Genomic DNA, 22,012 nt, shown 5'->3' with positions numbered 1-22,012 from the left:
ATATAGATGAACATAGGAGAAGGGAAGCAAAAATAATATAAAAATAGGGAGGGGGACAAAACACGAGACTCTCAAATATAGAGAAGAAACAGGGTTTCTGGAGGGGTTGTGAGTTGGAGGGTGGCTAAATGGTCAAGGGGCATTGAGGAAGACACTTGTTGGGATGAGCACTGGGTGTTATATGTAGGGTTTGAATCCCTGTATTCTACTGAAATCACTATTGCACTACATGCTAACTAACTTGGATGTAAATTTTTGAAAAATTAAAAAAAAAATCTGATAACAGTCTTTTCCAAAATATACCAAAGAAATGTTAAAATTCAACAATAAGAAAATGAATAACTCAATAAATGGGCAAAAATTTTGAACAGACTCCTCACCAAAGATGATATACAGATGCCAAATAAGCATTTTAAAAAGATGCTGAATATCCTATGTAATTAAGAAATTGCAAATTTAAACAATGAGATATCACTGCACATCTATTAGAATGTCTAAAATCCAAAACATTGAAAACATCAAATATTGGAGTGGATGTGGAACAAAAGGAATTCTCGTTTATTGCTGGTGGGAATGCAAGATGGTACAGCCACTTTGGAAGACACTCTGGTAATTTCTTACAAAACTAAACTTACTCTTACCGTAGAGTCCTACAATTACTTTTCTTACAATTACTTTACCCAAATGATTTGAAAACATGTCCACACAAAAACCTGCACGTGAATGTTTATAGCAGCTTTGTTCCCAATTGCCCCAAATTGAGAGCAACTAAGATGTCCTTCAATAGATGACTGGATAAACAAACTGTAGTACATCCACACAGTAGAATATTAATCAGTGTTAAAAAAAAAAATTGCTATCAAGACATGAAAAGACATGAATAAACCTTAAAAGCATATTGCTAAATGAAAAAAACCAGTCCGTAAAGGCCACACTGTATGATTCCCGCTATATGACATTTTGGAAAAGGCAAAACTATGGGGACAGTAAAAAAAAAAAAAAAAATCAGTTGCCAGGGACTTGGGTGGAAGGAGGGAGAGATAAATGTTTTTTCCTAATATCCAATATTTTGAGAGGCATTTGTCTGTTTTAGTTATTTTAGAGGGGGCTATAAATCTGGTCCCTATTATTCCATCGTGATCAGAAGCCCCTTTATTAATGATTTAATAGTAACCTTGCATTATGTATTTTCTTGACCAATATATATTATATATATTACTGCTATTTTGTGGGGGATAATCTAGGAATTTTTTTTATATTGAAGAACAGTCCTTACAAATGTTCCAACTGAAAGGGCAGGGACAAGCAATTCATAAAAGAAGAAATTAAAATAGTAAAAATGAAAAATATACTCATTTGCAATAAATTTTTTTCAACTTAAAACATTTTCACCAATCATACTGGCAGACATGATAATGCTCAGGCTTGATAGGGATATGGGAAGTGGACACTGACATACTCTCATAAACAGAGGATAGAAGCCAAAATTTTATGCACCTTAATGGGGGGCAGTTTGGCAATTTATACAATATATTGTGCATATTTTGTGACACTGCATTTCCACTTTTAGGATATTTTCTCTGAAGAAATTATTAGTTGAGTGTACAAAAGTGAGCATATGAAGATGAGCATCACAACACTGTTTATAATGTTAAATTCTGAAAGCAGTAAATTGTCCATCTAAAGGAAGGATTAGTTAATTAATTATACATTTAGTACATTTACATATTGGAATGCTGACAGCTATTAAAAAGAATGAGGTCAAAGTATTTTTTTAATATGATTTATTTTCAAGTTGGTTAACATACAGAGTATACAGTGTGCTCTTGGTTTTGGGGGTAGATTCCCGTGATTCATTGCTCACATACAATACCCGGTGCTCATCCCAAGAAGTGCCCTCCTCAATGCCCATCACCCATTTTCCTCTCTCCCCCACACCCTCCATCAACCCTCACTTCTCTGTGTTTAAGAATCTCTTATGGTTTGCCTCCTTCCCTCTCTGTTTGAAACGATTTTTTCCCCTTCCTTTCCCCCATGGTCTTCTGTTAAGTTTCTCAAGATCCACATATGAGTGAAAACATATGAAATCTGTCTTTCTCTGGCTGACTTATTTCACTTAGCATAATACCCTCCAATTTCATCCATGTTGCTGCACATGGTAGGATTTCATTCTTTCTCATTGCCAAGTAGTATTCCATTGTATATATAAACCACATTTTCTTTATCCATTCTTCAGTTGATGGATATTTAGGCTCTTTCCATAATTTGGCTGTGGTTGAAAGCACTGCTATAAACATTGGGGTGCATGTGCCCCTATGAATCAGCACTCCTGTATCCTTTAAATAAATTCCTAGTAGTGCTATTGATGGGTCATAGGGTAGTTCTATTTTTAATTTTTTGAGGAATCCCCACACTGTTTTCCAGAGCGGCTGCAGAGGTCAAGGTATTTTTAAATGAAAATAGCTGCTTGCACAACACCATGTGAAATATGATTCTATTTAAGTAAATATTTTATGTTAACTATATATTTACACTCACTAAAATGTTAACAGGCTGTCTCGAGGGAGTGATCTCTTTTTGGATGTAGTTGGAGGTGGGGGTTTTCACTTATACTCTTTAGTAATATTTGGCTTTTTTGAAGTGTACATATAGCATTTTACAATTTGCAAAATTAGGATGATTTAAATTTTGACACTAGAAAAAATGGTTCTCACATTTGAAAATATTTGGAAATACTGGTTTATCTAACACTGTATTCTAAAATTCCTTTTTGATTTAATATTTTATTCCAATCTCTAGACTAACCTTGAGATTCTTCCAAGTGCTAGATAGAAGTCCATGCCTTCTTTCTCCTTGCTGCTGCCACATGACAAAGGTGAATTGCTTAGGTAAAGCTTGGTTGCTTCCTGATTGGGGTGGGGGGGTGCATACACTGGCTCAAATTCTTCTTTTTTTCCTCATATTTCAAGTGACTTTATTGCTGGGTGACAATCTTGGGCTGGTTATGGGAAACATGCATATAGGCATTTGGAGTTGGAAAGCTAGAAGTGGTTCTAGTAACTTCTCTGGGGGATCAGAGGTTGTTCAGATTTGAGTGGAAAGGGAGGATCATGAATTGACTTTACATTAAAGATCTTTTCCTCCAGAGCTCTTTCTCTTACTTATCTCTACAGGCTTAAAAACCTCAAAATTATTTTGAATTCCTTTCTAGTAGTTTGCTGCATGTCTTCAATTAGTCGTTAAATCCCTGTTCATTACAGGTTTATGATTCATAACAAGAAACTACAGTTTCTTTTCTAGTGTCTCTCAGCTGTTCTGTCCATTTTTCTCAGTTTTATCTCCATTGCCTTTCCAACTCTGGCTGTTTCTTATCTGGAAATTAAAAATTTCTTTCCATCCAGGATTGTATATTTAGACCAATACTAAGTCAGTTAAGAATTGTTACAATATAAGTGTTTTAAGTACTTAATTTTGCATCTAACCTGAGAATCGGGTGTGTGTGCATGTGTGTGTGTGGATGTGGGTGTGTGATTGTGTGGGTTGGTGGGTTATGGTGGCTTGGGATGGGGAGGGTGGATGTGTAAGGTAAGAGAAGACAGAACCTATGCCTTAGAATTACACTTTTTAAGTATGACGTTAATTAAACTCTATTATCATAGTCTGGCTTCATTCCCAGCTAGTAAAATCTTCCAAAGGTTACATCAAAATCAAATGCCTGATCAAGCAATTCAACACCTTTATCAGTCCTAATTTGCCTTGCTCATCTGCCAACATTGATTTCCGCTTGTCCTCTCTTGTTCATACCCCCTACATCAACGCTCCCACCCACCCCTGGATGCATTCACACAAGAATGACCACTGTCACCAGGTGCCAAGGCCAGACTTGCCCTGAAGGTGTTCCTCAGCTCCCATTTGGGAGGGTCCAGTAACTCCTGACACTCCTGTTTTCACTACTACCACTTCTACCACAACACTGTCTTGTAAGAGTCTTATTAAATGCTTCCTAAAGCAATCTGAAATGAAAATTGTCTCAATTAGGAAAATAAAGACTATTGGACTGAAAACCCAGAGCCAGTTCAAGCAGTTTGCATTTTCGCACAAGAGACGTACACAGGCAGTCAGACCTTTGATGGCAAGGACTCTGCCTTCTTCATGTGTGTGTCCCTTAGCACATCTGCCAGTGTGCCTCAGATGTACAATCTTAGGTGTTCTGTGAAAATCTGTTGAATTCATGGATGATTTGTATACAAATGGACCCTTTGAAGGTGGAGTGGCCAGTTATTTCCCTTGGCTTCGTTTTGTTAAAGCCTCTCCATTAATTCTTAGCCATTTTTAATACCTAACTTTGACATTCAATACTAATATTGTATAATATTGATACTGTGTAATATTCTTTAATACAGTTTTTCCCACTCTTATTTTGTCCTACACATCACGTAAGCACTTGTACTATAAACTGTAAATATTTGTGTCCCCCCAAATTCATGAGTTGAAGCCTAATTCTTAATGTGATATTTTGAGGTGAAGCCTTTGAGAGCTGATTCAGAGTCCTTATAAAAAACATCCCAGAGAACTCCCTCTCTGTGTGAAGACACAGAAGACAGCTGTCTACAAACCAGAAGGCGGGCTCTCACCAGACACTGAACCTGCCAGGACCTTGACGTTGGACTCCTCCACCTCCAGAACTGTGAGAAATAGATTTCTGTTGTTTATAAGCCTCCCAGTCTATGGTATTCTGTTGTAGCAGCCCAAACAGACTAAGACAAACTTGGGAAATGTGCACATTCTCCAGGACCTTTCCAAATCTATGGCATCAGAAAATTCTGTGGAAGGTCCTAAGAATCTTGATGTTTAAACTCAACTTAGTGACTCTTATGGCCAGAGAAATTTGGAAACTGCCTTATTGAGAAATTCAATAGTCTTAGTTGAGGTTAAGTCTTAGCTGAGGTCTTTGATCTTTGATCTTTATGTCTTTATTGTCTTTGATCTTTATGCCAGATACAATTCCATGAGCATTAACTTGACATTAAAATGCCTAAACTCCAATCTTGTTAATTACCATCTGAGTGGTTTGGGGCTAGTACAGTGTTTTCCCAAATTCGTCTGCAAATTAGATTCACAGGGGCTCTTTTAAAAATGCCAAAATCTGGGTCATACCCAAGACAAATTAAATCTCATTCTCTCAGGCTGTGACACAGGCATTAGTATTTTTTGACTCATATATACTAGTAAATTAGTATTTATTTCCCAACATGCACACAAGTTTGGGAACCACTAGACTAATCAGTTACCCTCTCTAAGCCTCTATAGACAATAACTCTCATTCTAAAATGTTATTAGGAATTAATCTAATTAATGCATGTGAATATATCTTATAAATGATAAAACACTATATACCCAATTCATTATATTTAAGGCTTCAAAGCATTTTTTTGGCTCCTAAGTATTTTGAATAAAGGTTAACAAATTTGCAGATAAGAACTTTTATATTTTCTGTATACCACTTTTTTATGCTTGTGACTGTGATTGCCAGTTCAATAGTTTAGTTTGGTAGATTCACCTTGCAAAGGAAACCATCATTCAAAAAGCTGTCCTTAGAATTTAGGTACATTCCCATCAGGTGGCAGTAGTCTATCTGGGGTCCTGGTTTAAAGCAGTGGTTCTCAGCTCTCACTGCAAATCAGAATCTTTCTTGGGTTGGGTTTATCCCCAAAGATTTTGATTCAGTAGGTCTGAGTGGGACTCTAGCTTCTGTAGGTTTATCAAGATCAACACATCATTCTAATGACTTGTTGCTAACCATGGTGAGTTTGTTATTTCTGTTTAGGCCTTCTGTTCTATCTACTAGATTTAGTCATAAATGTTCTACTTTTTTCAATGTTAGAAATATCTCTTCATCATGTAGAGCAGAAAACAATTTTAGAATAGCTTAAAAAACATTTGAATCCATATGGATATGATTTCTTATTACTACTACCATTCAGTCTTTATTATATAATCTTACAATTTTTATTTAAAATGTGTCCTGGCCTTGATATATAAGCAAACCTTCTCAATGTCTGTGATCACTAGTTGCCTTTTTAAAAAGTCAGAAAATGTATGGTTCCCCTGCTGGTCTGGAATCTGTCACTCTAGGGCAGTGGTTCTTAAATATCAGTGGGCATGTGGAACACTGAGGATATCGTTAACAGTGTACATCCCGTCCAGACCTAGTGAATTAACCTTTCGGTTGAGTTCCAGGATTCTGAATTTTAAGTTATCTCCCTTTGTTATTGTGATGCACACTAAATTTTGAGAACTGTTGGCTCTATGGAATCAGAGGCTGGGGGGTGGGCTGGGTAGCTTTGGTATGGTAGAGAATACTAAGGGAGGCCTCATAGGATCCAGATGCAAAACTCTGTAAGGCATTTTTGTGTTCTCTTCTTGCCTTCCTGTGCCTCATCTTAGTACAAGTAGTGGTAAGTGACTATGTTGTTATTCAGTGACCCTAAGGAGAGTCACCAGGCATTGGTTGGTAGTGGTCCACAACCTCTGGAGTTCCCCAGGTAAAACTGGAAACTGATCCTCATGTACAGAGGGCAAGGAGAGACTGAGGAGAGTAGCAGACTACTCCAGATTGGTAGGTGACAGTTTTAATAAGCAAGGGAACTTATATATGAGGCTTGTCTTGGGTGACAGCATGACAAGTAAACCTTCACACCCGCCTACCAGAATCTTGAGTGTATATAGAGGCCTTCACTGGATTCAGTCATATATACCACCCAGATAGGCTCAACACATTGCTCTCTCAGGGCCATATCCTTGAAATGGCTCCCACTATGGGAACAGTGGGCAAAACTTACATTCCAAAGATGGGAGGGGGTAAAGAGGCTGAGATTTCCTGGGTCCAGCTCCCAGGTCACCTGGTGGTCATGTCCTCTTGATTACTTCCTCTGATAGTTAATAAATTTGAAGTGGTAAGTCCTATCAATTTTTGTTGTCAATCTAAGCATGGAGCCTGCATCGAGGAAGATGCAGCAAGTACTTATGGGTTTTGTATTGAGAAAATACTCCTTTTCCTTCTTTCTCTGTTTTCTTTTTCTTTTTTTTAAGGTGGGGGTGAATAGCCCCTATTGGAAAGATAATGGGGTAGAGAGGAGGAGTGACACAGAAGAAAGTCCAATTTTCTCCTTAGAGTGGCTGTAAGATGTTCTAGATGTTCTCCATTTTCCTTTCCTTCAACTTGACTTTTTCCCATCTATAATCTTTCTTCCCTGGTTTGTTGGATTGTGGTCTGCTCTTGAAGAAACACCATCTAGAACAGACCTAGGCACCAAAAACAAAAACAAACCAAAAAACCACTATATCTGAAACCACCCAACTCATCTTTAAATTGCACTAATAGCATATTTGATAATTCACTTGGGTTATTTTTACTGTTATGTATAATTGTATTTGACCCATATTTTGTTTCATGACTATGCTTTTATTTTTGTTTGCTTTCCTTTACTAGCATTTTGTACATCCTAAGACTTCATTTGCCTTTGATTTCAGATAAACTGTGTATTTTCTGCAAAGCAAGCAGTAAATGATTTTCTACTAAGATATGTTGGATTGGTATGAGCACATGATAAGGACGGATCATTGGATTTTCATATTTGATATTTTATGTCTAAAAGAAACTTGTGAATTGTTAATCAATTTTTATGTTAAATCAGTATTTAATAAGCATTAGCCTCAGTAGAACTTGAAGCCAATAGAGTCTTAAGGTGACTTTTAAAAAAAAGTTAGATTATAATAAAAGCAGGCAAATTGATTAGTCTTTTTCAAAACCTTTGCAGCTCTCTGTCCACTTCCCATCTACTTCCTGCTCCCATAAACAAGTTATTCTCTTTATTGTGTTTTGAAAATCACTAACCACAATGGCTAGATCAGTGCTGCTTAAATAAGAGCTATGATCTTAGCTGTGCCATCTCTACCTTTGTTTAAACAGTATTACTTCTCACATAAGTTATGGCAGTTGCCCCCTTCTTCTGGAAGGAAACTACCCCTCTAATCCATTCACTAGCCTCAGCCTAAGGTCCTCTTTCTAAGGTACAAATTTAATTATTTCTCTCTTTTGCTTAGATTTTTCTGTCGGCCCCTTGTGCAGTGGTTACCGGAACCTGTCGTTCTGTCCATTCAGAACTACTCCTTTATTCATCGAAATTAAGTGGGATTCTTAAATTTAATATTAGAGGACACAATTTTGTGCCAGTTCTTCCTGGGGAGTGGAAGCTAAGAGAGAAGCTCAAGAGCTGTCAATGGTCATGTTTTCACCATGTGCAGGAATCCAGTCAATAGCAAGAAAGAATGAAGCCCAGGGGGGAGAAGAAGAGATTCCCCCAGGGGGGAATGAAGCCATGGGGAGAAGAAGAGATGAGAGATAGGGAGCAATCTGCTGGTGGTATTCAAAGCCCTGATTCAAATTGTCCCCAATCCTTGTCGTTCCAGAAGCTGATTGTCATTAATCCTGTCCTTCCAGAAGCTGGTTGTTCCAACCCTCCTTACATCACATGAAACACCCCTGTACCTTCCTATAAAGTCCCCACTTTTACCTAAGCCAGTTAGAAATAAGTTTTTGTCACTTGCAAACAAAGGATCTAGATGAGAATAGCCTATAAGGTCTTTCATGATATGGTCCCAAGCTTCTCAATTCCATCTTCACAAAACCCTCAGGAAGATACTCAGCTGCAAATAACAGAACACAGACAAATAGATTTAAATAATAAAGGCATTCCTTTCTCTCTCATACCTGGAAGTGTAGACAAAGACAGAGATAGTTCCAGAGATGGTTTATCAGTTTGACCAAATGATAATGCTTTAGTCAGCTCTGCAGTTCTTGGGGTCTTTTCCTTGATCAAGGAAGAAAGCAGCTCCAGACAGTCTTTAAGACCTATGTGAGCATTCCAGACAAGGAAGAAGGTGGCAATCGCCTTCTCCTTGGGAGGGTCTGTTTTGAGCCTGGAAGGGAAGTTCAGCTGACTTCCCCTTGGATCTCCTTGGCCAAAACTGGGCCACATGCCCAACCCCAGACTCATGATTGTGAAGTGAAAATTACTTTGACCCATTCCCTAACTGTCCTTACTTCAATGGATCTGTGTCAATTATATGAGATTCAGTTAACAGAGAAAGGAAAATGGAACGGTAGCATAGTCAAGGAAACATGTCTACCACACATATTTCCATTATCCTCCCCTGTCCTTCCCCTGCCACCATTGCTACCATTATCCCAATTTTAAGAGCCAGCCTTATCAAACTGCCTTCAACCAAACATACTGTGCTCTCTGTGGTTTCTTTGGCCTCTGTGGGCCTTTGCTCATAACCTTTGCTTTGCCACAACATATTCTCCCTCCTTCATTTAATAGTTTCTTGGTTTTTGTGGGTCCTTCTCCCTTCAGGCCTCAGCTTAGATATCACTTCCTGTGGAAAGTCTTCGTTGACCCCCAGTTCCATAGCACCCTCCTGTTATTCCTGTCATAGGATCTGTGGGATCATATGGTAATTTTCTATTTATATATTTTCTACTAGACCGTAAACTCTTTGATGGCTTATTGACTGGGTCTTATTTCTCTATGGTCTCACACAGAGCCTGCACATAGTAGATGATCACTAAATACTTGTAGAAGTAAAAGAACTGAAGCATTTTTTGAGGGCACTCAAAATCAGCTTATGTTAAAATTGCTTTAAAAAGGGTGATAAGAACATAGGTGTTAATTTGTTTCTGATTTTTGTTAAAGGGAATAAACAAAAGAGTGATTTGTTTAAAAAAATTCCTGATAGACCTTTGCATTTAAAAAGTCATGGCTGTGATGGCTTTGAAAGAGCATGGCAAAGGATGATTTTCCACTTAGGGCAATATTCATTCTGTTTGTCTCACATAAGAGCTAAAGATTCAAAAGCTCTTAATCAAAAGCTGCTTGGGATGCTCTCTTTGCCCGCCCCCCCTCACGTGTGTGTGTGTGTGTGTGTGTGTGTGTGTGTGTGTGTGTGTGTCTCAAAATAAATAAACTTAAAAAATAATTTAAAAAAGAAATGTCTTCACCTCTAGGTCCTAGGTCGGGACCTAGGTCCTAGGTCGGGACCTAGGTCCTAGGTCCCATTAAGAGCTTTTGATCGGTCCTTACATGATTTTTCTTTTTTTAATTTATTTTTTTAATGTTTTTATTTATTTTTGAGACAGAGAGAGAGAGCATGAGTGAGCATGAGTGGGGGAGGGGCAGAGAGAGAGGGAGACATAGACTCTAAAGCAGGTTCCAGGCTCTGAGCTGTCAGCACAGAGCCCAACTCGGGTCTTGAACCCACAAACTGCGAGATCATGACCCGAGCTGAAGTTGGACACTTAACCAACTAAGCCACCCAGGCACCCCTTACTTGGTTTTTCAAATGGGCAGATTTCTGCATATGGATTCATAACATAGAAACTAAATGTAGCTATGTGATAAACTTACTTCCTTACTTGAATTTTATAAGATGTTATTTTACTCGGCCACTTCTTGCTCCTATTTTATCATGAAAAAGCAATATGACATGACAAGGTGTTTTCTACCCTTTTTGTCAGTAGATGAAGTTTAAGTAAGGAAGGAAAGAATTAAATGAAGAGAAAAATAATCACCACATTTGATTAATATAATAGAGCAGCACTTTGAAATCTTAGCATTTTTAAGTTAAACATTGAGTTTATAATTTGTATGAGGTAGTGAAACATTCATTTACAAATGTTAAAGAGAATTTTCCAGGCACAGTGAGTTAGGGCCTCTTTGAATTTTAGACATAGTATTGCCCTTTTGGGTGTCACCTTTTCCTGCATGGCCACCCAAAAGCTGCCAGTTTGGAGAGGGACCCAAAGGGCAAGGGGGCTTTCCAATTAGCTCAGTCTGGAGTCAGTGCTGCTGGAAGAGTCTGTGGCCCTTCCTAAAGCTGCGTGGAGTCCATGACAAGCCCCAAAGGCCACCACAAAGGAGACCCTTTGTGTTTGGGAAAATGCAAAGGCCTCTTTAGCAGATGACCCTTCATTTTGAGAAATGACTCCTGGCTTGTGGCTAGAGTCATGTAGAGACTGAATCATTCCACCATCTGGCATAACACAGCCATGGTACCTTGATGCCTGATACGACATGGTGCTGTCTCAGATACTTAGCCATAAAGCCAGCCATTCCCAGGAGTACTCCACATCAAGTAGATTGAGAAAGAAGAGAAACTTGTGAGGCTGAGTCTATGAGAAGCCTGAAGACACAGGTAAATTATATGAACAGGCAGTTGTACTCTTATGTTACTTTCTTCCTTAAGCCCATGGGGAGTTTCCTATGCCTAGTGGATCAGGGATAGAGTAACTTGAGCCTGCTGTACAGATGGTTTTGCATGATATGCTGGCACCAGACAGATGAGAGGAAGTGCTGCTGTTCTTCAGGGTGGCCAAGCACTACAATTGAGAAGCAAATGCTTACAAGAGTTAAATTTTTGAGCAGAAATTTTATTGTCCACTGTGCCTAGAAGGAAACATTTTAGTGTCTACTTTACCTGAGGTCAGGATCTATAGTAATTCTTGAACTAATTATTTAGCTGAAAGGTAACTTCCAAAATCTGCAATATACAAAGCAACTGGAATCTAGCATTGAGACTGAGGCTAAAGACCCCCTGTTGTGCCAGACATTTACCCTTTCATTGCTGGATTATGGGGCGGTCAGAGATGTCTCTGAGGGAAGGGCCAGAGTGACTTGGGCAATGATGGATATACTGAGGCAGGAACCTTCAGATGGTTGCAATATTTTAGAGCTGGTTAAGGCTGAATGAATACATACTAGGTCATTTTTAGTCCTGATCTGAGTATATGGTCAAGAACTTGGAAGAGTCAAGATGGGAGAACTGCTGGCGATGAGGCTTTAGGGAAGGGTGGATGGACCATTCAGAATGGGCCCAGAGCGAGAATATCTGTGTCTATGTGATTCTCACTAAAAGGCCATCATCGCAGAAGAGATTCTTAGTACTAGGAGAAAAAAATGATTCATTTTGTGGGAGTTAGTCGTCCTCCTCCTCAAGCCAATCTATTGGTTCATTGGCAAACTCAATATTTAACTTCATAACAAGACTGATCATATACTGTTAGTAACAATGACTACCAATAAACTTCTAGGGGACCTGGTATACTGCCCTGTGGCAGATAAATTCTTTTCAGTTAAAAAGGCCGCTTCATCATGGAAGAACAACAACTTATCATCACTGCAACAGTCTTTCTGGATTTGGATTTGCTTTCCCTGTTTATATGCCTTTATAAGCATTACGGGATTCCATACATAGCTTTTAACTGATGAACTCATGCACTGCCAACAAGGCAATAAGCTACTAACTTCCTGGCCTTACTGTATAAATATCCTATCATCCTGATGAAGCTAGGCCTCACTGGAAGGACCTATTGGGAATTTAACCATAACAGCATCTAAGTAGTAGTACCTTGTGATATTGGTATGCTGTTGTAGAATATAGAACATGAGTAGAACTAGTGACCAATACACCTGATATTGTTTTCACAACTGGAATGCAACCTAGGACCTAGAGGTGAAGACATTTCTTTTTTAAATTATTTTTTAAGTTTATTTATTTTGAGACACACACACACACACACACACACACACACACACACACACACACACGTGAGGGAGGGGCAAAGAGAGCATCCCAAGCAGGCTCTGAACTGTCAGCACAGAGCCCAACATGGGGTTCGATCCCACAAACTGTGAGATCATGATCTGAGCTGAAATCAAGAGTCAGACACTTAAATGACTGAGCCACCCAGGGGCCCCGGGGTGAAGACTTTTCCAACAATTATACCTACTCTTTCACTTTCAGAAGTTTTGTTTTCTTTAACTCTTTTAGTCTTAAGTATTTCAGTACTTAATGGAAGAATGTTTCATCCAAGGGTTAAAAAAAAATGTAGGTTTTCTTGAATTAGGAGCTGAGACTACCACCTGGGCATGTTGGATTCCTTGTGCAATTGGGGCAAAGATCCTTGGCAAGCTGTGGTGCTGGCTGAAAGCCAGGAGAACTTGGAACGAGCAGAGGAGGAATCTGTCTCATATGTCAGCAGCAGTCTTGTGAATGCCTGCAGAGTGGAAGACTGCAGCTTGCACCAGTATTTCCTTGCTAAGTTTGCTATTTATTCTCATGTTTCCTTCTAAAATGAGAATTATAATAATTATTTTTTCTTTTATTTCCTCTTTCTTTCTTCCAGGGGTATATCATGCTATCCAGGAAATGGTTCAGTTTATCATGTAGTTCATGTAGAATGAAATGGGATTCTGACAGAATTGAAGAGGAATGGACATAACCCAGAGGTCCTGGATTTGAAGGCCAACATCTCCCTTCTGTGCACAGTGGCTGGAAATAGCTTTGGTTGTTCCCCATTGCAGTTGTGTGGGATTTAGTTGGATCATGTGTTATGAGTGGTTTTCTGGGATATAGAGAAAAAAGGGTGTGTGTGTGTGTGTGTGTGTGTGTGTGTGTGTGTGTGTGTGTGTTGAGCAGCCAGAAGGTGAATTATAGTACATCTCTTTGGGGTAGCTAGATGGTCCACTATGAGTTTCTCCTCTCTCACAGAGATTATTCTTTTGCACACAGACATAGGCCATAGGAGATTAGATCTGTGCTGATCCTGTCTACCTGGCCACCAGTACCTGTCTGGAGTTGTCCCCTATGTTCTACATCCCAATTATTAAAATTTGAAATGGTGAGACAGAGAGATGGGATGCCATGATCCAAAGCACGTTAGTGGCAAATTCTGGAGAGAGATCTGTAAACTCCTTGAGGCCCTGGAACCTCCCCACTTCTTGTCCTTTTAAGACTTTGCCCTTTATGCCTTCCTTGGATTTCATGAAATGTTTTAGAATGCTTCCCATAATCTTCCCTTTTTGACTAAGTTAGTGTTGTCTTATGTTTGTTATAATCAGAGGACATTAGTTAACAAATACAGAAAGCAAGGACAATCTATGTATACAGTGACCTACATGGAGTTGCTCAATTTTAACTAAAAATCATCTAAGTATTTGTGAAAAAGAAAACTACAGGAAGAAAAGAAGACTTCTAAGCTAATCTCTTCCTTCACGGGGTTACACTACTCTCTCTCTTTCCTTATGTCTCTGGGAAAAAACTCAGTGTTAATTACTGGAAAATTATATTTATTTTTTTAAAACTAAATTTTGTATCTACAGAGGACATGGCATGGGGAAGGATGAAAAACAGCCATCTGGAATGACCAGTTCTTTACAGGAATCCTAGTGTAGTTAGTCTAGAGAGAGAATGAAGTCAAATGGAGAGGAAGTAAAGATACAGTAGTTCCCCCTTATCTGTGGTTTCCCTTAAGTGGTTTCAGTACCCAAGGTCAACCATGTGGCCCTGGAGGGCGATAATCCTCCTAGTCAGGAGGGCATTATATTAGTACACCAACACTGTGTCATGATGCCTTCATCATTCACCTCACTTCATGTCCTCACACAGGCATTTTATCATCCAATGTGATCACAAGAAGGGTGAGTACAGTACCATAAGATATTTTGAGACAGACACCACATTCACATAACTTTTATTGCAGTATATTATTAAGATGGCTCTATTTTATCATTAGTTATTGTCGTTAATCTCTTACTCTACCTAATTTATAAAAATTTTTTAACTATTTACTTTTGAGAGAGAGACAGAGCACAAGTGGGGGAGGGGCAGAGAGAGAGAAGGAGGCACAGAATCTGAAGCAGCCTCCAGGCTCTGAGCTGTTAGCACAGAGCCCGACATGGGGGCTCGAACTCATGAAAGGTGAGATCATGACCTGAGCCAAAGTCAGATGCCACCCAGGTGCCCCATTTACTCTACCTAATTTATAAATTAAACTTTATCATAGGTATGTATGTATAGGAGAAAATGTAGTAGAGTCAGGGTTTGGTACTGTCCTCCGTGGCATTGGGGGTCTTGGAATATATCCCCTGTGGATAAGGAAGGCTACTGTACATAGGCTTGGAGTAATGGCCAAACAAATGTAAATACAGCAGCTAGATGAAATCCTGCAGTGCTAACTTCCTCTTATTTGTACCATTTTACTAATCTCCCTGCCCCTGGGACAAAGATAGATGTTGTAGTCACTGCAGGCCATAAAGAAACTTGCCAAATAAACACAATTATATATTGATGGGTGGCGATAGGTATATTGTTAAATAATGTCACCTCTTCCTGTTTATTTTCATACACTGGTCTTTTCAGCTTTCTCCTCATTGAAATCAAATACTCTCTGTTATATATTAATGCAGCATTTCTCAAACTTTAGCAACCCTGACAATTACCTAAGGGATGTTAGTTAAAATGAAGATCCTGGGTCTGCCTGTCAGGGGTTTGAAGTTATTAGGTTTAAGGTAGGATCCAGGAAGCTCTACTTTTAATAAGAATCAGTTTAAAAAAATTTTTTTTATGTTTATTTTTGAGAGAGAGAAAGATAGAGAGAGAGACAGAGCACAAGTGGGGTTGGGGCAGACAGAGGGGGACACAAGGAATCCGAAGCAGGCTCCAGGCTCTGTGCTGACAACTCAGCAAGACCCAAACTCACAAACCATGAGATCATGACCTGAGCCGATGTCGGATGCTTAACTGACTGAGCTACCCAGGTGCCCCAAGAACCAGGATTTTTAAATGCATTTGGTCATTTATTGACCATAAAAATTATTTGTCAAACTAAGACACTTCTGAGTGAAGTGAGTTGCTACTAATAATTACTCTGGGGGCGCCTGGGTGGCTCAGTCGGTTAAGCGTCCGACTTCGGCCCAGGTCACGATCTCGCGGTTCAGTAGTTCGAGCCCCGCATCGGGCTCTGTGCTGATGGCTCAGAGCCTGGAGCCCGCTTCCGATTCTGTGTCTCCCTCTCTCTCTGCCCCTCCCCTGTTCATGCTCTGTCTCTCTCTGTCTCAAAATAAATAAAAAAACATTAAGAAAAAAAAAATTAAAAAAAAATTATTTGTCAAACTAAGACACTTCTGAGTGAAGTGAGTTGCTACTAATAATTACTCTGGAAGGATAGGTGCAAACCAGCACTATCCCAGGCAGTCCTTGACATGGCCAGTCATTGATCACATTTGAGAAACACTGGTAAATGAAATTAAATTTCTGTTATAGCGATCCAAACATCACAATAAAACTGATTGTAGTATGAATGTCTTTGATATACACACATTATATACATGTATGTATATGTATATATGTATGCATATAATATGTATGTTATATGTAGCATATATGTTATATGTAGTATACTATATATGTCTTGTTTTTAGGCCTCAGGAAAAAAAATAGATGGAAGTCCATTTATTTTTCAGATGGGGGATCGCCTGACTGCTGTACCCCAGAAATTTCTTATAACCTTTGGTAGGCTTGTTTGTCCAACGATTTTGAGATAGTTCAAGTACTTTTAAATTACAGAATTCTTTTTGTTTTCTCCTCCCCTTACTCTTCCATCTGTCCATCCTTTCCCTCTTTATCTTCTCTCCCTCACTCATTTATTTACTAGATATTCATTGAGCAATCCAGAAGAATGAGAAAGTCAGAGGCTGGAAGAACACAGCCATGGGCCTTCATTCCTCTTACTATAAAAAAAAAATCCATATCCTCTAACAGAGCCCAGCTCCTGGAACTGGTATGATTTGTTACTGTTCTAGATCCATGTTTAGCCCAACATCATTAAAAATAAACCGAACAAATAAGAAACCATGTGTTTTATTTTAATGCTAGTTTACCAATTCAACGAGAAACACTTTAACCTTGAAAATTTAAAGGACTAGTTACTTCAAAGTATTTTAAGTGATGTTACATTGTAAATAGAAAATTATGTCTCTTTCTTCTGGCATGATTGTCATTGTGTTTAGAGTCACTATTGTAGGCAAAGATAAGGTTTCACTTTGTTCTTTTCCAGTTAATTTTGGGTTTCTATTGTAGGGAACATGTCAAGAAGTGTGTCAGAAGAGTAGGTACATGCTGAAGAGGAGGAAGGCATTAACTATCTCATATGAGTAATAAGAAATGGTATTTGCTGCAGAAGTAAACCAGCAAATTACACTCATGATGACATGGACAAGTTAATGTTCCTTTTAAAATCCCTGACCTTTTGAATTGTTCGCCTCATAGAAAATGATACCCCTCCCCAAATTTTAAAGTTAGAAGTTCTAGGGAGCTTGGAAGAGCTTTACAACATTTACTTCTCTCTTTTATCAGAAAGAAAAGGGGTTTACATAGGCAGATAATATCATCATTCTTTGATCTTTGTTGATGCTGTATCATCTGATAGATGTTTTTAGAGTCTTGGAGCAACATGAAGCACATTGATGGAGAGATACATGCTTTTTAAACAAGTCATTTTTTTCTTTGACCTTTCATCTTTCATATACTAACTACTATAAACACAATTTAAAAATTATAAGTTGAAATTCTTTACTTAGATTTAGCTCTCCTTAAGGAATTCAACAAGAGGCAAATGTCAACTCTAAAAAAAACTTTTCTTAAGTGTAGGCTGTGTTATGGTGTGCATACTTTCTATAAAATAAATGCCACTTTCAGCTTCTGTTAACCCACATTATGCCAGGAAATTTCCTAATGGTTCTTGTAGACATTCTCTCTCTCTCTCTAAACCTATTACTGTGAAACTAGTTCCTTCCTGACTTATGTTTCTCTATTGCATTACTAATATTTATTGTGTTAGAGTAATTTCTCTTTATAAATTAATTTTCCTTCTCTTCTTAATTTTTTTCCATGCCGTTAATTTTTTTTCAATTTATACTAGCATTTTTATTATGAATTCCTTTCCTTTAAAGAGGCATTCTTACTTAAATTAGGTTTATTCTGTTTGTAAAACTTAATTAAAATTTCTTGCTTTCCCAAGATATTAAACCTGTAATTGTTCTTGGATTTTGATATTTCTATTCAAACCAATAATGGAGAATGAAAATATTCACACATTAGTCTAAATGATTTTCCTCCACATTTCTATCTTTCCAGCAGCTACTTGAACATTATTTATTTTACCATCTTTGGGATCTCTGAATAAAAAAAACATGTTCTTCTATCTCCTGTATGTAAAGAAAGTTATTCTATAATTCTTCATATATGTACTTATATGTCCCACATTTGTGTTGTCTCTCAATGTCCATTCATTCAGCCAGACATTTGTTTGTTTATTATTATTATTATTATTTTTATTTTTGAGAGAGAGAGCACGAGCAGGGGAGAGGGGCAGAGGAAGAGAGAGAGAGAACCCCAAACAGGCTCTGTGCTGATGAGTGTGGAGCCTGTCTTGGGGCTTGATTCCATGACTCTGGGATCATGACCTGAGCCAAAATCAAGAATCAGACACTTAACGGACAGAGCCACCCAGGCGCCCCGGGACACTTATTTAACATCTACCATGGGCCAGACATTGTGTTAGGTTATATGTATTTGAATTGTTTCTTTGCAATTGCAATGTTTTTTGTTTGTTTGTTTGGTTGGTTGGTTTTTTTTTTGGGGGGGGGATTTTATAGTTCTAATGCTGCATACAAAAAGTATGGTTAAAACAAATTCTCTTACTTTAATTTAAACCTAATATTCTTGTTTGGTTGATTGAAAGATAGTGCATTTATAGATCTAAAAGATATGACTACTAAATAATTACAATAGTAGTTCTGATAATTCTAAAACTTCCCAATGAAATCATCTGTGTATAGTCTCTGTGCATGCGTAAAATTTTATTGATAGCTGCAAAAAAATTACAGAAAACTTGATGACTTTTATTGGCAATAATTTTATTTACAATGGCAAATTAAATACAGGTGAATATAAGCTGTAACTTAATATCATTCATTATGTACCAACTTGGTCAAATGATTAATTTCAGTTAACATAAAAGAAGCTAGATACGTGAAAAATTCCTGGCAGTCACGTTAAAATTATTCTATTAGTTAAAAATTCACCTTTTGCAAACAAAGTTTTGTTTCTGAACCTTTATAGATTACTCTATGAGAAAAGAATCAGGAGAAATAGGAAATACGTTTAAAATGGACATTTTTGGGGCGCCTGGGTGGCTTGGTTGGTTAAGCGTCCGACTTCGGCTCAGGTCATGATCTCACGGTCCGTGAGTTCGAGCCCCGCGTCAGGCTCTGTGCTGACTGCTCAGAGCCTGGAGCCTGTTTCAGATTCTGTGTCTCCCTCTCTCTCTGCCCCTCCCCTGTTCATGCTCTGTCTCTCTCTGTCTCAAAAATAAATAAACGTTAAAAAAAAAAAAATTTAAAATGGACATTTTGCTCAGATGATTTAATTAATTGGAAGTCATTTCTATTAGCCAGCTCTGTTGAGGCAGGATCATTTGAGCAGAAGATACTGCATAAAGTAACTAAAAGCACTGGCATCTTGGAACAGCTGTGGAGAAATTCCTGACTTCGGCCTCTGCTGCATTCAGTATCCACATTTTGCCGGATTGAACCCAGGGTTGGCCAGCATTTTATGACTTGTGATATTGTGATTTATAATAAGAAATATTTATTTGGTCTTTGTCCCCATTTCTTGCACAGAGGGGCTAGGCTTGGATCAATTGCCAAAGGCCAATGATTACATCAATCATATCTATGTAATGAAGCAGCCTCTATATAAATATCCAAAAACAGTAGGGTTGGGAGAACTTCTGGGCTGGTGAACACAGAAAGATGTGGGGCAAGCAGTGCCTCAGGAGAGAGCATGGAGACTCCGTGCCCTTTCCCCTTACCGTGTGCTGTGCATATCTGCCATCTGGCTGTTCCTGAGTTATATCCCTGTCAATAAGCCAGTGATCTAGTAAGTGAAATATTTCTCTGAGTTCTGTGAGCTGCTCCAGAAAATTAATTGAATCTAAGAAAGGGGTGGTAGGAACCTCTGGTTTGTAGACACTGTGACTGGCATCCAAACTGGAGGGGCAGGGCAATCTTGTAGGACTGAGCCCTTAACCTGTGGGATCTGATGCTACTTCCAGGTAGTATCAGAATTAAGTTGTAGGACACCCAGTTGGTGTCCTCAGCATTTGCTTGGTGGTCAGAATTGGTCTTGGAACCAGATTAGACTCTTATTTTTAAAAGCCTGAGTTATAGGTACTCCTGAGAGGTTAGTTAGTATATGCAGGTGCAAGATAACTTCTCTCTAGTGACCTAAAGATGCACTGGTCTGATGAGACACGAACTAAATCTCACAGAGAATAGTTGTCAATTACGGTAGATGCTAGACCTGATAGGTCAAATGAACTTGAGAATCGAAGTCTCCATTTAGCCTACTATAAGCTGGTGTTAGAGAAGTGTCTGCTTGCCTCAGTAGAGGAAGCCTACTGAGGTGGGAGGGGGGACTGGGGTGGGTCCTGGGTAAAAGAATGGAGCTGATTAGGAAGACAATAAGGTGCGTTCGTGCGTGCGTGCATGCGTGTGTGTGTGTGTGTGTGTGTGTGTGTGTGTGTGTGTGAGAGAGAGAGAGAGAGAGAGAGAGAGAAAGGGAGAGAGAATGAGACAGAGAAAGAATGAGGGAATGGGAGAATGTTTATAGCTTATCATAACTAACTTGGTTTTTGCCCTTCCCTGAGGGCTTTTTCTTTAGCTTTTCTCCTTGTGAACCGCCCATTTCCCCCTTGTTTTATTTTTAGTGACAGTTCCATGAATTCAGGAGACCCTAACTAGATAGAACATTGATCATTACCTCTGCCACTACATAAAAGGACATTTAATCTCTGTCCTTTTTATATGCCAGCTTCAACCAACAGAGAAGGGGATCCCAGCATTTTTTCTCCATGAGGGGAGATACTTGGGATAGAGATTTTTTGGCTTCTAACCCCTTGCTTAGTTTTCTGTCCCAGAAGTTCAAATGGCTACCCTGATTGGTTAGGCTCTCATGTTGATTAAGCCATATTTTTACTGCTGGGCAGTGTCTCCATGTGGAAGGCCAAAGTCACGTTTGGTGTGTGTTGTTTTGCTCTCTCGTCTACTTTCTTAATCCATAGTCCAGCGTGGTAAGAGAGCCAGAGCCTTTTTCCCAGTGTGAGAAGTAGCCCAGCCATGTTCCCACTGCGTTTTCTTTCCTCAGAATGGCAGCCTGATATGCTAGCAAGGAACAAGACAGCTTGGCATCAGGCAAGGGGACAAGGTGTCCTTCCTTGTTAAACCCTGGTACTTCCTTTACCCTTGTACTGAAGGGGGTTTTGTGCTGGTCTCTTCTCTCACTGCATTGTAATAACCCCCCTCTGATAAGAGAAGTGAAATGGATAGCAGTTTAGTGTGGAAGAAAATTACTTAGGTCTTCTGGCCTAAGCTGTGTCCTCCAATCTAGTATTCTTTAGAGATATATCCCAGAGTACTGGCTACTTGTCAAGATTTATCAAGCTGTACTTTATTTCCTAATCTGCACATATACGTTTACTCTCTGGGTAGGAAATACCAAAGTAACGGGCAGATAAGTGGTACCTGGGCCTCACAGTTGGCTTTCATTTCATTATTTCAAATAGAATTTAAATTTAAATGATACTCATAATTATTTTAGTCTTTTACATGCTGGATGTTTTGTTCTAATAATGTGAAAACCTATCATTAACTTTTATTGGGCCCTTTTTATAAAGTCTGTTTTATTAGTTTAATCTCTATTAGAGGGAAAACATAAAACACACACACACACACGGTCACAATTAATTCCAGAATCTTGGGGACATAGGAATGTCTACACCAAATTCTAGGTCAGTTCAGTCTCCTTGATTAAGAAAATACTGACTGAATTCCCGCTCTGAGCCAGGCAGAATGCTGGGGATGCAAGGGGACTCACCTGAATCATAAGCAAGGATGGAAATTTATTTATGCTAGATTGAAAGTTTGTAGTGCTTTATGGAATAACCGAAAAACCCTGTTATCAGCTAAATAGGATAAAAGACAACTCTGAGCCTTGTATAAACACTTGATCGTCTGTTTCTGCATGCTTATTTCCTAAAACTCAAAGATGT

At 38.7% G+C, this 22,012-nt stretch overlaps 1 long non-coding RNA gene across 2 annotated transcripts; it reads left to right on the top strand.

Annotated features, from left to right (window-relative positions):
* The first annotated feature begins 199 nt into the window (after positions 1-199).
* LOC147583244 (uncharacterized) lies at positions 200-15,443 on the top strand. Of its 2 annotated transcripts, none has more exons than XR_015246783.1 (3): positions 200-2,875; positions 4,522-4,687; positions 13,247-15,443. It is a non-coding gene; the product is annotated as an uncharacterized LOC147583244 (long non-coding RNA). The 2 variants fall into 2 exon arrangements; XR_015246784.1 differs by having other exon boundaries at positions 200-2,888.
* The last annotated feature ends 6,569 nt before the right edge of the window (positions 15,444-22,012 follow it).

The sequence above is a fragment of the Puma concolor genome, chromosome A2, assembly GCF_028749965.1.
Source record: "Puma concolor isolate L17-30 chromosome A2, mPumCon1.1.hap2, whole genome shotgun sequence".
In the NCBI taxonomy this organism is placed as follows: Eukaryota; Metazoa; Chordata; class Mammalia; order Carnivora; family Felidae; genus Puma; species Puma concolor.
The sequence above is the reverse complement of the archived record's forward strand: the minus strand, read 5'-3'. Positions and strand labels throughout refer to the sequence as shown.